Raw genomic sequence first — 11,742 nt, 5'->3', positions numbered from 1 at the left:
TCGCATTTAAGGCTAAGTGTCTTTTCCTGGACAAAGTCCGTGGACCAACTTCAAGTGTTTTGTCAAGGAATTAGCATTTCCCGGGTGTTTTTTTGCAAGCGTAACACAACATTTTAGATGAATGATATGAAACAGTTTGTGAATGATATGAAACAGTTTGTGAAGAAATGAAAAAGGTTATTTCCTATGCTGTGTTTTAACCCTTTGCAACTTCAAAACTTTTAGTAACTCAATGCAGCATCCGAGCCCTCAACTCTGCAATCCTAGGATTAACCTTATCAACATCAATTTCCATGGAAGCCAGGCGGCGGGCCATGGAAGCCAGGCGGTGGGCCATGGAAGCCAGGCGGCGTGGAAGCCAGGCGCCGGGCCATGGAAGCCAGGCGCCGGGCCATGGAAGCCAGGCGCCGGGCCATGGAAGCCAGGCGGCGTGGAAGCCAGGCGGCGTGGAAGCCAGGCGGCGGGCCATGGAAGCCAGGCGGCGTGGAAGCCAGGCGCCGGGCCATGGAAGCCAGGCGCCGGGCCATGGAAGCCAGGCGGCGGGCCATGGAAGCCAGGCGGCGGGCCATGGAAGCCAGGCGGCGGGCCATGGAAGCCAGGCGGCGGGCCATCGAAGCCTGCAACTTTTAGTAACTCAATGCAGCATCCGAGCCCTCAACTCTGCAATTAACTCTGGATTAACCTTAGTGGTATCAACATCAATTTCATGAGTTGTGGTTTGCAAGAAGTTGTACACATTTACCAGATCCTTGTTGTACGAGGTACCAAAGACAAAATGAGCTTTTGAAAAGCTCATCAAAACAGGCAAGAGTGTCTGGTGACTTACAAGGTATTGCATGTTTTGAATCCCACTCCTCTGGTTTCCCACAGCAAGCAGATCGGGTTGAAGGCTTTCTGTGACGCTCTCCAGATGACCCTGGGTGCTGGTCCGAGTCTGTCACACAATAACTTCATTAGTGTGCTATTAAAATGAATCACGGTTCACAAACAGTTTGTAAAATGTAAATTACAGCTACATATGATCTTTCCATGATTTGTCCATATTATTAAAAGTAGTCATTAGGATTAGGGACAGAACTGGCAACTGTAACCTCACCTTGATAAACTTCATAATGTGTTTCACTGGCGTGTCTGGCTGAGATTTTTCCTGGTCTCTTGCGGCCATGAGGTGATGGTGGCAGAAGTTGGACAAGGACCAAAATGGAGGACATGTCACTGTCCCATTCTGAAAGTACACATTTTCACTGAAAGTTACATCATTCCATTTTGCTTTAAAAAACAATGATCCCTTCCATTAATATAATGATTTTTAATTCCAGCATACCATTTTCCACTTCTGTTGTGGATTCAACATTTTGAACCAGGTCTTGCAGGTCGCCTGTCTGTGTGAGTCCACGGCTTTGGTCAATGACTTTCTGCTTGTAGAGAGTAGGCCACTTCTCCAGGAACTTTGCAGAGGTTGCATCACCAAACGTCATTCTAAAATCTTGCTCAATCTGCAGACAAGATGGAATAAGTCAAGACAGAACAGCAAACATTATGGTGTGGCACTATCGTCATGTAATATATCACAGTCCTAATCAGACTGTTGTAGAACAGAAAACAATTGTCCTGACAGTTTCAAGGCAAGGCAGTCAAAGATCCACATACCATTCCTGCTATGTCTTGGAAACGTGGGAAAGCTGTGAATATTTCAGAGGACTTCAACCATCTTTTGGCGATAGGCGAACGTCTGCATCTCCTTTACAATTGCCTCATCAGTGCAATGGCCTGACAACACAGGCTTTCTGTTGTTGGACAGTTTTCCTCTCTCAAGGGGTCTCTCTCAGCTTTTGGATGACCTGTAACATGATGAAACTTTTACAGATTACTGGGTTTGTCTGCTCTATACAAACATACAATATTTTGTCATAAGATATTAAAAAAAACAAGGCTCGGAAACTCTGCAAGGATGGCCATGCTGTTATGTCATCAGATGAAAAGTGGGATTTATTCGACTCAGAAACTAAATTAATACTAAACGAGAGAGCGACTAAGAAACACTTGCTTATACAGTCGTTCACATACAATTATTCTCTGGGCATGTATCATGAATGAGAATAACCACAATGAAAATCACTTACACTTCAATGACTGACACATGGTCTTCTGTCATCCCTCTGATGCTTCCCTTTGAACACATTTCAGTCTCGATGCTAGATATCCACTCCCATCTTCTGCATTGTAATAATGCTCCTAAAGCAAACTATAAAAACAACACCTAACAGTATAACATCAATTTAAATATTGACATTCTGGAAAAATTGTAAGGTGTAAGAGTCCCAGAGAGTTAAAAAGGTTAGACTTCGTTTTTAATGTACTTACATAACCAAACTTGCTCCTAGGATTGGCCAGATATGGGAACAAGGCAATGATGCCCTTTGCGTTGTCCTCTTTTACACGCCTTGAAGGACTTGTCCTTGAAACACACACACTTTACTGTTTTTATTTTATTTGTATTTATTTCACCTTTATTTAACCAGGTAGGCTAGTTGAGAACAAGTTCTCATTTACAACTGCGACCTGGCCAATATAAAGCAAAGCAGTCCGACACAAACAGCAACACAGAGTTACACATGGAATAAACAAACATACAGCCAACAATACAATAGAGAGAGTCTATATACAGTGTGTGCAAATGAGGTAAGATAAGGGGGGTGAGGCATGTCATTTACTTTTTATTTTGCCATAGTGGCAAAAATATTACAGTATTGCAAATTAAACACTGGGGTGATAGATGTGCAGAACATGAGTGTGCAAGTAAAGATACTGGGGTGCAAAAGTGCAAAATAAATAAAATAAAAAACAATATAGTGATGAGGTAGTTGGAGGGGCTGTTTACAGATTGGCTATGTACAGGTGCAGTGATCTGTGAGCTGCTCTGATAGCTGGTGCTTAAAGCTCGTGAGGGAGATATGAGTCTCCAGCTTCAGTGATTTTTGCAGTTCGTTCCAGTCATTGGCAGCAAAGAACTGGAAGGAAAGGCGACTGAAGGAAGGAATTTGCTTTGGGGATGACCAGTGAGATATACCTGCTGGAGCTCTGCTATGGGTGGGTGCTGCTATGGTGACCAGTGAGATATACCTGCTGGAGTGCGTGCTACGGGTGGGTGCTGCTATGGTGACCAGTGAGATATACCTGCTGGAGCGCGTGCTATGGGTGGGTGCTGCTATGGTGACCAGTGAGATATACCTGCTGGAGCGCGTGCTACGGGTGGGTGTTGCTATGGTGACCAGTGAGCTGAGATAAGGCGGGGCTTTACTTAGCAAAGACTTATAGATGACCTGGAGCCAGTTGGTTTGGTGACGGATATAACTTGAGGGCCAGCCAACAAGAGCATACAGGTCACAGTGGTGGGTAATATATGGGGCTGTGATCGACTGCATCCAATTTGCTGAGTAGAGTGTTGGAGGCTATTTTGTAAATGACATCGCCGAAATCAAGGATCGGTAGGATAGTCAGTTTTACTAGGGTATGTTTGGCAGCATGAGTGAAGGTTGCTTTGTTGTGAAATAGGAAGCCGATTCTAGATTTAATTTTGGATTGGAGATGCTTAATGTGAGTCTGGAAGGAGAGTTTACAGTCCATCCAGACACCTAGGTATTTGTAGTTGTCCACATATTCTAAGTCAGAACCGTCCGGAGTAGTGATGCTGGACGGGTGGGTAGGTGTGGGCAGCGATCGTTTGAAGAGCATGCATTTAGTTTTACTAGCGTTTAAGAGCAGTTGGAGGCCATGGAAGGAGAGTTGTATGGCATTGAAGCTCGTCTGGAGTTTAGTTAACAGTGTCCAAAGAAGGGACAGAAGTATACAGAACGGTGTTGTCTGTGTAGAGGTGGATCAGAGAATCACCAGCAGCAAGAGTGACATCATTGATGTATGCAGAGAAAAGAGTCGGCCTGAGAATTGAACCGTGTGGCACACCCATAGAGACTGCCAGAGGTCCAGACAACATTAGCTTGATAATTGTTAATTGATAATTGTTAGCTAGCCAGCCATCGAGGTTAGCTAGCCAGCTATTTCCGTCCCCCGCGACGCCATTTTTCCTAACCTAGCCAACTAGCCAACTATTACCGACGAGCAGCATTGTTGAAACTAAATACACTACAAGGAACGTCTTGATTAGTGTTATGTTAGCTAGCTAGCTACAAAGTTGCTTTGTATCATGACAAGGTGTAGTACTGAAACTACCGAGCTTACCTAGCCAGCTACACGTTCAAAGTCAACAACGCAGCCACTGCTAGCTAGCCTACTCCACCAGCCAGCAGTACTGTATCATTTTAGTCAATAACATTTTTGCAACTTAAGCTTAACTTCCTGAACATTCGAGACGTGTAGTCCACTTGTCACTCCAATCTCATTTGCATTAGCGTAGCCTCTTCTGTAGCTTGTCTACTATGTGTCTGCCTATCCCTGTTCTCTCTCCTCTGCACAGGCCATACAAACGCTCCACACCGCGTGGCCGCTGCCACTCTAACCTGCTGGTCCCAGCGCGCACGACCCACGTGGAGTTCCAGGTCTCCGGCAGCCTCTGGAACTGCTGGTCTGCGGCCAACAAGGCTGAGTTCATCTCAGCTTATGCTACCCTCCAGTCCCTAGACTTCCTGGCGCTGACGGAAACATGGATCACCACAGATAACACTGCTACTCCTACTGCTCTCTCCTCGTCTGACTACGTGTTCTCGCATACCCCTAGAGCATCGAGCCAGCGGGGTGGTGGCACTGGAATCCTCATCTCTCCCAAGTGGACATTCTCTCTTTCTCCCCTGACCCATCTGTCTATCTCCTCATTTGAATTCCATGCTGTCACAGTTACCAGCCCTTTCAAGCTTAACATCCTTATCATTTATCGCCCTCCAGGTTCCCTTGGAGAGTTCATCAATGAGCTTGACTCCTTGATAAGTTCCTTTCCTGAGGATGGCTCACCTCTCACAGTTCTGGGTGACTTTAACCTCCCCACGTCTACCTTCGACTCATTCCTCTCTGCCTCCTTCTTTCCACTCCTCTCCTCTTTCGACCTCACCCTCTCACCTTCCCCCCCTACTCACAAGGCAGGCAATACGCTTGACCTCATCTTTACTAGATGCTGTTCTTCCACTAATCTCATTGCAACTCCCCTCCAAGTCTCCGACCACTACCTTGTATCCTTTTCCCTCTCGCTCTCATCCAACACTTCTCACTCTCCCCCTACTCGGATGGTATTGCGCCGTCCCAACCTTCGCTCTCTCTCTCCCGCTACTCTCTCCTCTTCCATCCTATCATCTCTTCCCTCTGCTCAAACCTTCTCCAACCTATCTCCTGATTCTGCCTCCTCAACCCTCCTCTCCTCCCTCTCTGCATCCTTTGATTTCCTCTGTCCCCTATTCTCCAGGCCGGCTCGGTCCTCCCCTCCTGCTCCGTGGCTCGACGACTCACTGCGAGCTCACAGAACAGGGCTCCGGGCAGCCGAGCGGAAATGGAGGAAAACTCGCCTCCCTGCGGACCTGGCATCCTTTCACTCCCTCCTCTCTACATTTTCCTCTTCTGTCTCTGCTGCTAAAGCCACTTTCTACCACTCTAAACTCCAAGCATCTGCCTCTAACCCTAGGAAGCTCTTTGCTACCTTCTCCTCCCTCCTGAATCCTCCTCCCCCTCCCCCCCCCCCCTCCTCCCTCTCTGCGGATGACTTCGTCAACCATTTTGAAAAGAAGGTTGACGACATCCGATCCTCGTTTGCTAAGTCAAACGACACTGCTGGTCCTGCTCACACTGCCCTACCCTGTGCCTTGACCTCTTTCTCCCCTCTCTCTCCAGATGAAATCTCGCGTCTTGTGACGGCCGGCCGCCCAACAACCTGCCCACTTGACCCTGTCCCCTCCTCTCTTCTCCAGACCATTTCCGGAGACCTTCTCCCCTACCTCACCTCGCTCATCAACGCATCCTTGACCGCTGGCTACGTCCCTTCCGTCTTCAAGAGAGTGAGAGTTGCACCCCTTCTGAAAAAACCTACACTCGATCCCTCCGATGTCAACAACTACAGACCAGTATCCCTTCTTTCCTTTCTCTCCAAAACTCTTGAACGCGCCGTCCTTGGCCAGCTCTCTTGCTATCTCTCTCAGAATGACCTTCTTGATCCTAATCAGTCAGGTTTCAAGACTGGGCATTCAACTGAGACTGCTCTTCTCTGTGTCACGGAGGCTCTCCGCACTGCTAAAGCTAACTCTCTCTCCTCTGCTCTCATCCTTCTAGACCTATCTGCTGCCTTTGATACCGTGAACCATCAGATCCTCCTCTCCACCCTCTCCGAGCTGGGCATCTCCGGCACCGCGCACGCTTGGATTGCGTCCTACCTGACAGGTCGCTCCTACCAGGTGGCGTGGCGAGAATCTGTCTCCGCACCACGTGCTCTCACCACTGGTGTCCCCCAGGGCTCTGTTCTTGGCCCACTCCTATTCTCGCTATACACCAAGTCACTTGGCTCTGTCATATCCTCACATGGTCTCTCATATCATTGCTATGCAGATGACACACAATTAATCTTCTCCTTTCCCCCTTCTGACAACCAGGTGGCGAATCGCATCTCTGCATGTCTGGCAGACATATCAGTGTGGATGACGGATCACCACCTCAAGCTGAACCTCGGCAAGACGGAGCTGCTCTTCCTCCCGGGGAAGGACTGCCCGTTCCATGATCTCACCATCACGGTTGACAACTCCCTTGTGTCCTCCTCCCAGAGTGCTAAGAGCCTTGGCGTGACCCTGGACAACACCCTGTCGTTCTCCACCAACATCAAGGCGGTGACCCGATCCTGTAGGTTCATGCTCTACAACATTCGCAGAGTACGACCCTGCCTCACACAGGAAGCGGCGCAGGTCCTAATCCAGGCACTTGTCATCTCCCGTCTGGATTATTGCAACTCGCTGTTGGCTGGGCTCCCTGCCTGTGCCATTAAACCCCTACAACTCATCCAGAACGCCGCAGCCCGTCTGGTGTTCAACCTTCCCAAGTTCTCTCACGTCACCCCGCTCCTCCGCTCTCTCCACTGGCTTCCAGTCGAAGCTCGCATCCGCTACAAGACCATGGTGCTTGCCTACGGAGCTGTGAGGGGAACGGCACCTCCATACCTTCAGGCTCTGATCAGGCCCTACACCCAAACAAGGGCACTCCGTTCATCCACCTCTGGCCTGCTCGCCTCCCTACCTCTGAGGAAGCACAGTTCCCGCTCAGCCCAGTCAAAACTGTTCGCTGCTCTGGCACCCCAATGGTGGAACAAGCTCCCTCACGACGCCAGGACAGCGGAGTCAATCACCACCTTCCGGAGACACCTGAAACCCCACCTCTTCAAGGAATACCTGGGATAGGATAAAGTAATCCTTCTAACCCCCCCCCCTTAAAAGATTTAGATGCACTATTGTAAAGTGGTTGTTCCACTGGATATAATAGGTGAATGCACCAATTTGTAAGTCGCTCTGGATAAGAGCGTCTGCTAAATGACTAAAATGTAAATGTAAATGTAAACAACAGGCCCTCCGATTTGACACATGGAACTCTATCAGAGAAGTAGTTGGTGAACAAGGCTAGGCAGTCATTTGAGAAACCAAGGCGGTTGAGTCTGCTGATAAGAATATTGTGATTGACAGAGTCGAAGGCCTTGGCCAGGTCAATGAATACAGCTGTACAGTATTGTCTCTTATCGATGGCGGTTATGATATCGTTTAGGACCTTGAGCGTGGCTGAAGTGCACCCATGACCAGCTCTGAAATCAGATTGCATAGCGGAGAAGGTAAGGTGGGATTCGAAATGGTCGGTAATCTGTTTGTTAACTTGGCTTTCGCAGACCTTAGAAATCAAATCAAAGTTTATTTGTCACGTGCGCCAAATACAACAGGTGTAGACCTTACAGTGAAATGCTTACTTACAGGCTCTAACCAATAGTGCAAAAAAGGTATTAGGTGAACAATAGGTAAATAAAGAAACAAAACAAAAAAAGACAGGCTATATACAGTAGCGAGGCTATATACAGTAGTAAGGCTATTTACAGTAGTAAGGCTATTTACAGTAGCGAGGCTATAAAAGTAGCGAGGCTACATACAGACACTGGTTAGTCAGGCTGATTGAGGTAGTATGTACATGTAGATATGGTTAAAGTGACTATGCATATATGATGAACAGAGAGTAGCGTAAAAGAGGTGGTTGGCAGGTGGTGGGACACAATGCAGATAGCCCGGTTAGCCAAAGTGAGTATTGGTTGGTCGGCACAATTGAGGTTGTATGTACGTGAATGTATAGTTAAAGTGACTATGCATATATGATAAACAAAGGCAGGGTAGGATAGATATAGGTCTGTAGCAGTTTGGGTCTAGAGTGTCTCCCCCTTTGAAGAGGGGGATGACCGCGGCAGCTTTCCAATCTTTGGGGATCTCAGACGATACGAAAGAGAGGTTGAACAAGCTAGTAATAGGGGTTGCAACAATTTCGGCGGAACATTTTAGGAAGAGAGGGTCCAGATTGTCTAGCCCTGCTGATTGGTAGGGGTCCAGATTTTGCAGCTCTTTCAGAACATCAGCTATCTGGATTTGGGTGAAGAAGAAATGGGGGAGGCTTGGGCAAGTTGCAGGGCTGTTGACCGGGGTTGTGGTAGCCAGGTGGAAGCACCTGAGATCCAAACAAAAGTATTGATGTGTAAATCACAACTTCTGCCAAAAATTGTGTTAGGTGGTAGGGTATGTAATGAGTTTATGACATATACCCATGTTCACTTGTCATTTGTACAACCAATATCTTGACCATATCGCGTCTTCTGCTATCTGTTAGGCTTTTTGTCCGGGCATACTCATTCATGATCTTCTCTCCTCCAGGTTTGTTCTTCAGAATGTCTTCAATCATCTATGTCGGAGTAATTTAAAAAAAGGAACACAATAACACTTTTAAAACAGCAATGAAATAGTTGATGTCATTTATCACTCAATCTTCAAGTTTGGCATTTGTTTAAACTGGAAATGTGCAGTACTTACATGAGCGACACGATTATCCTCAGCTGTCTTTCAAGTAGCAGGACTCTGCTGCAATATAATGGTGTCATCGGAGTCCCCGTCATTGTCTCCATTGTATTTTGATAAGAAGCTGCTTGCAGAGGAGCTCAACGAATCTAGCAATCATGTTAACTGGTGTGATTAACATTGTAATTATAAGACAATTTAGGTGGAAACATCCATTATTATGATTAGAGGACTTTTGTTAATGACAAGCAGAATGCAAAAAATTTAAAATTTTGAATTGATTAGACTCACTACTGTTCTAAAAGGGGTGGGAGAGGTGAGCACAGAAACAAAGTTCATTTTAAAATATCTAAATGAGAAAAGAAATCAGCAAATATATCTGCTTGTCTCACATATTCAGAACTTGTGTTAGACTAGCCAGGACTGTATGGATGAATGTGAAGCTCTAAGCTAATAAGCAACTCACCATCAGGATTTGGATCTTGGGGTAAACAAATCTCCAGCACACCAAGGTCTTGTTTCTTTAGAAGAAACTCAAACACCTCCTCATTAACTTCAGTCTTCGATTCATCATAGACCTTTAAGTCCAAGATTGGAATGTCCAATTTATTGTGTGATCTCCAAAACTGTGAAGACAAAAAAAAGATTGCACAACCTTATTGATTAAATATGTTTAGTATTTTTTGTTGTTGTTGAGAAAAACCAGAACAGAAGACAGAAATCAAGAGGTCATCTTTACGTGAACACCGTAACCTCAAAACTGACTTCCTTTCCACGTCAGTTGCAATTATATGCAGTCTACAGCCTGTCTACTACTGCCACATAATGAATTATTTTAACAGCTGTCTGAGTATTATAGCAATGCACCACAGATAGCTATCAACATTGAGATTTTAGCAGCATCGAAATGCTAGTATCACTTATTCTTTAAGACCATTAATGACGGGCAAAGACAATGAGGGCAGCTACAGATGAGCATAATTAGACAACTTCCAAAAAACATAAACCAATCTTTGACTGATCTGTGATTTGGGGGAGGCGTAAGTTTGTTTTGTATTCATTATCAGCAAAGGAAATTGGCAATCAATTTGACAGTATATATAAAGTAAGTATATTTAAAGTGTGTCAGTATAAGTATGTTGTTCCATAGGATATTGTTTGAAATTTGAAACTTTTCACTCACCACAATCCAAAAAGGATTTGAAGGTCAGTTGCCCCTCATAACAAATGTACTTCTGACAAGCCCTGTACTTCACGCGTACAGCCTGCATCCTTGATGACAAGAAAAAGTTAATTTAAATCGCATTAACACAAATATGCACAAATTACAAGAGAGCAGTGCTCTGTTTAGAGTAAAACACGTGTTGCATCGACCAGCCTGCCGCTAAATACTGTCTACATTTACATTTACATTTAAGTCATTTAGCAGACGCTCTTATCCAGAGCGACTTACAAATTGGTGTTTTCTATCCAAAGCTAATAATTATATGCATATTCTAGTTTCTGGGCAGGACTAATAATCAGATTAAATTGGGTACGTTTTTTATCCAGCCGTGAAAATACTGCCCCCTAGCCATAACAGGTTAAGGCTCCATGGATTGATGAGGAATTGAAAAAGTGTATGGTTGAAAGAGATGGGCAAAAGGAGTGGCTGATAAGTCTGGCTGTACATCTAACTGGCTGACTTACTGCAAAATTAGAAATTATGTGACTAACTCAACAAAAAGAAGAAGAAACTGTATTATGAAGCCAAGATCAATGATATAAAGAATGATGGAAAAAAACGTTGGAGTACTTTAAATGAAATTATGGGCAGAAAGACAAATTCAACTCCATCATTCATTGAATCAGATGGCTCATTCATCACAAAACCATTTGATGTTGTCAATTATTTTAAGGATTATTTCATTGGCAAAGTGAGCAAACGTAGGCAGGAAATGCCCACGACAAACAGTGAGCAATTATATTCATGCATAAAAAAACAAATAATGAAAGAAAAACAGTGCAAGTTTGAATTTTGTAAAGTTATTGTGGGAGAGGTGGAAAAATTGTTAACGATTAATAATGACAAACCTCCTGCATTGACAACCAAGATGGAAATCTACTGAGGATGGTAGCTGACTCTATAGCCACACCTACCTGTCATATATTTAATCTGAGCCTAGAGGAAAGTCTTTGTCCTCAGACCTGGAGGGAAGCCAAAGTCATTCCGCTACCCTAGAGTGGTAAAGTGACCCTTCACTGGTTCTAACAGCAGACCTATAAGCTTGCTGCCAGCTCTTAGCAAACTGTTGGAAAGAATTGTTGTTGTGTTTGACCAAACAAATTAACAACAGACTTTCAGCATACTTATAGAGAAGGATACTCAACATGTACTGCACTGACACAAATGACTGATGATTGGTTGAAAGACACTGATAATAATAAGATTGTCGGAGCTGTACTGTTTAGATTTCAGTGCAGCCTTTGATGTTATTGACCGTAACCTGTTGTTGAGAAAAAAACCTTGGCTTTTCAACCCCTGCCATATCGTGGATTCAGAGCTACTGTAGGTATTCCTCTTGGGTGAGGGCAGTGTGGAGTACAATTGACATTGTGGCATCTATGGATCTGTTGGTGCGGTATGCAAATTGGAGTGGGTCTAGGGTGTCTGGGACGGTGGAGTTGATGTGAGCCATAACCAGCCTCTCAAAGCACTTCATGATTACAGATGTGAGTGACACAG

The sequence above is a fragment of the Salmo salar genome, chromosome 12, assembly GCF_965601325.2.
Source record: "Salmo salar chromosome 12, fSalSal1, whole genome shotgun sequence".
Lineage (NCBI taxonomy): Eukaryota > Metazoa > Chordata > Actinopteri > Salmoniformes > Salmonidae > Salmo > Salmo salar.
The sequence above is the reverse complement of the archived record's forward strand: the minus strand, read 5'-3'. Positions refer to the sequence as shown.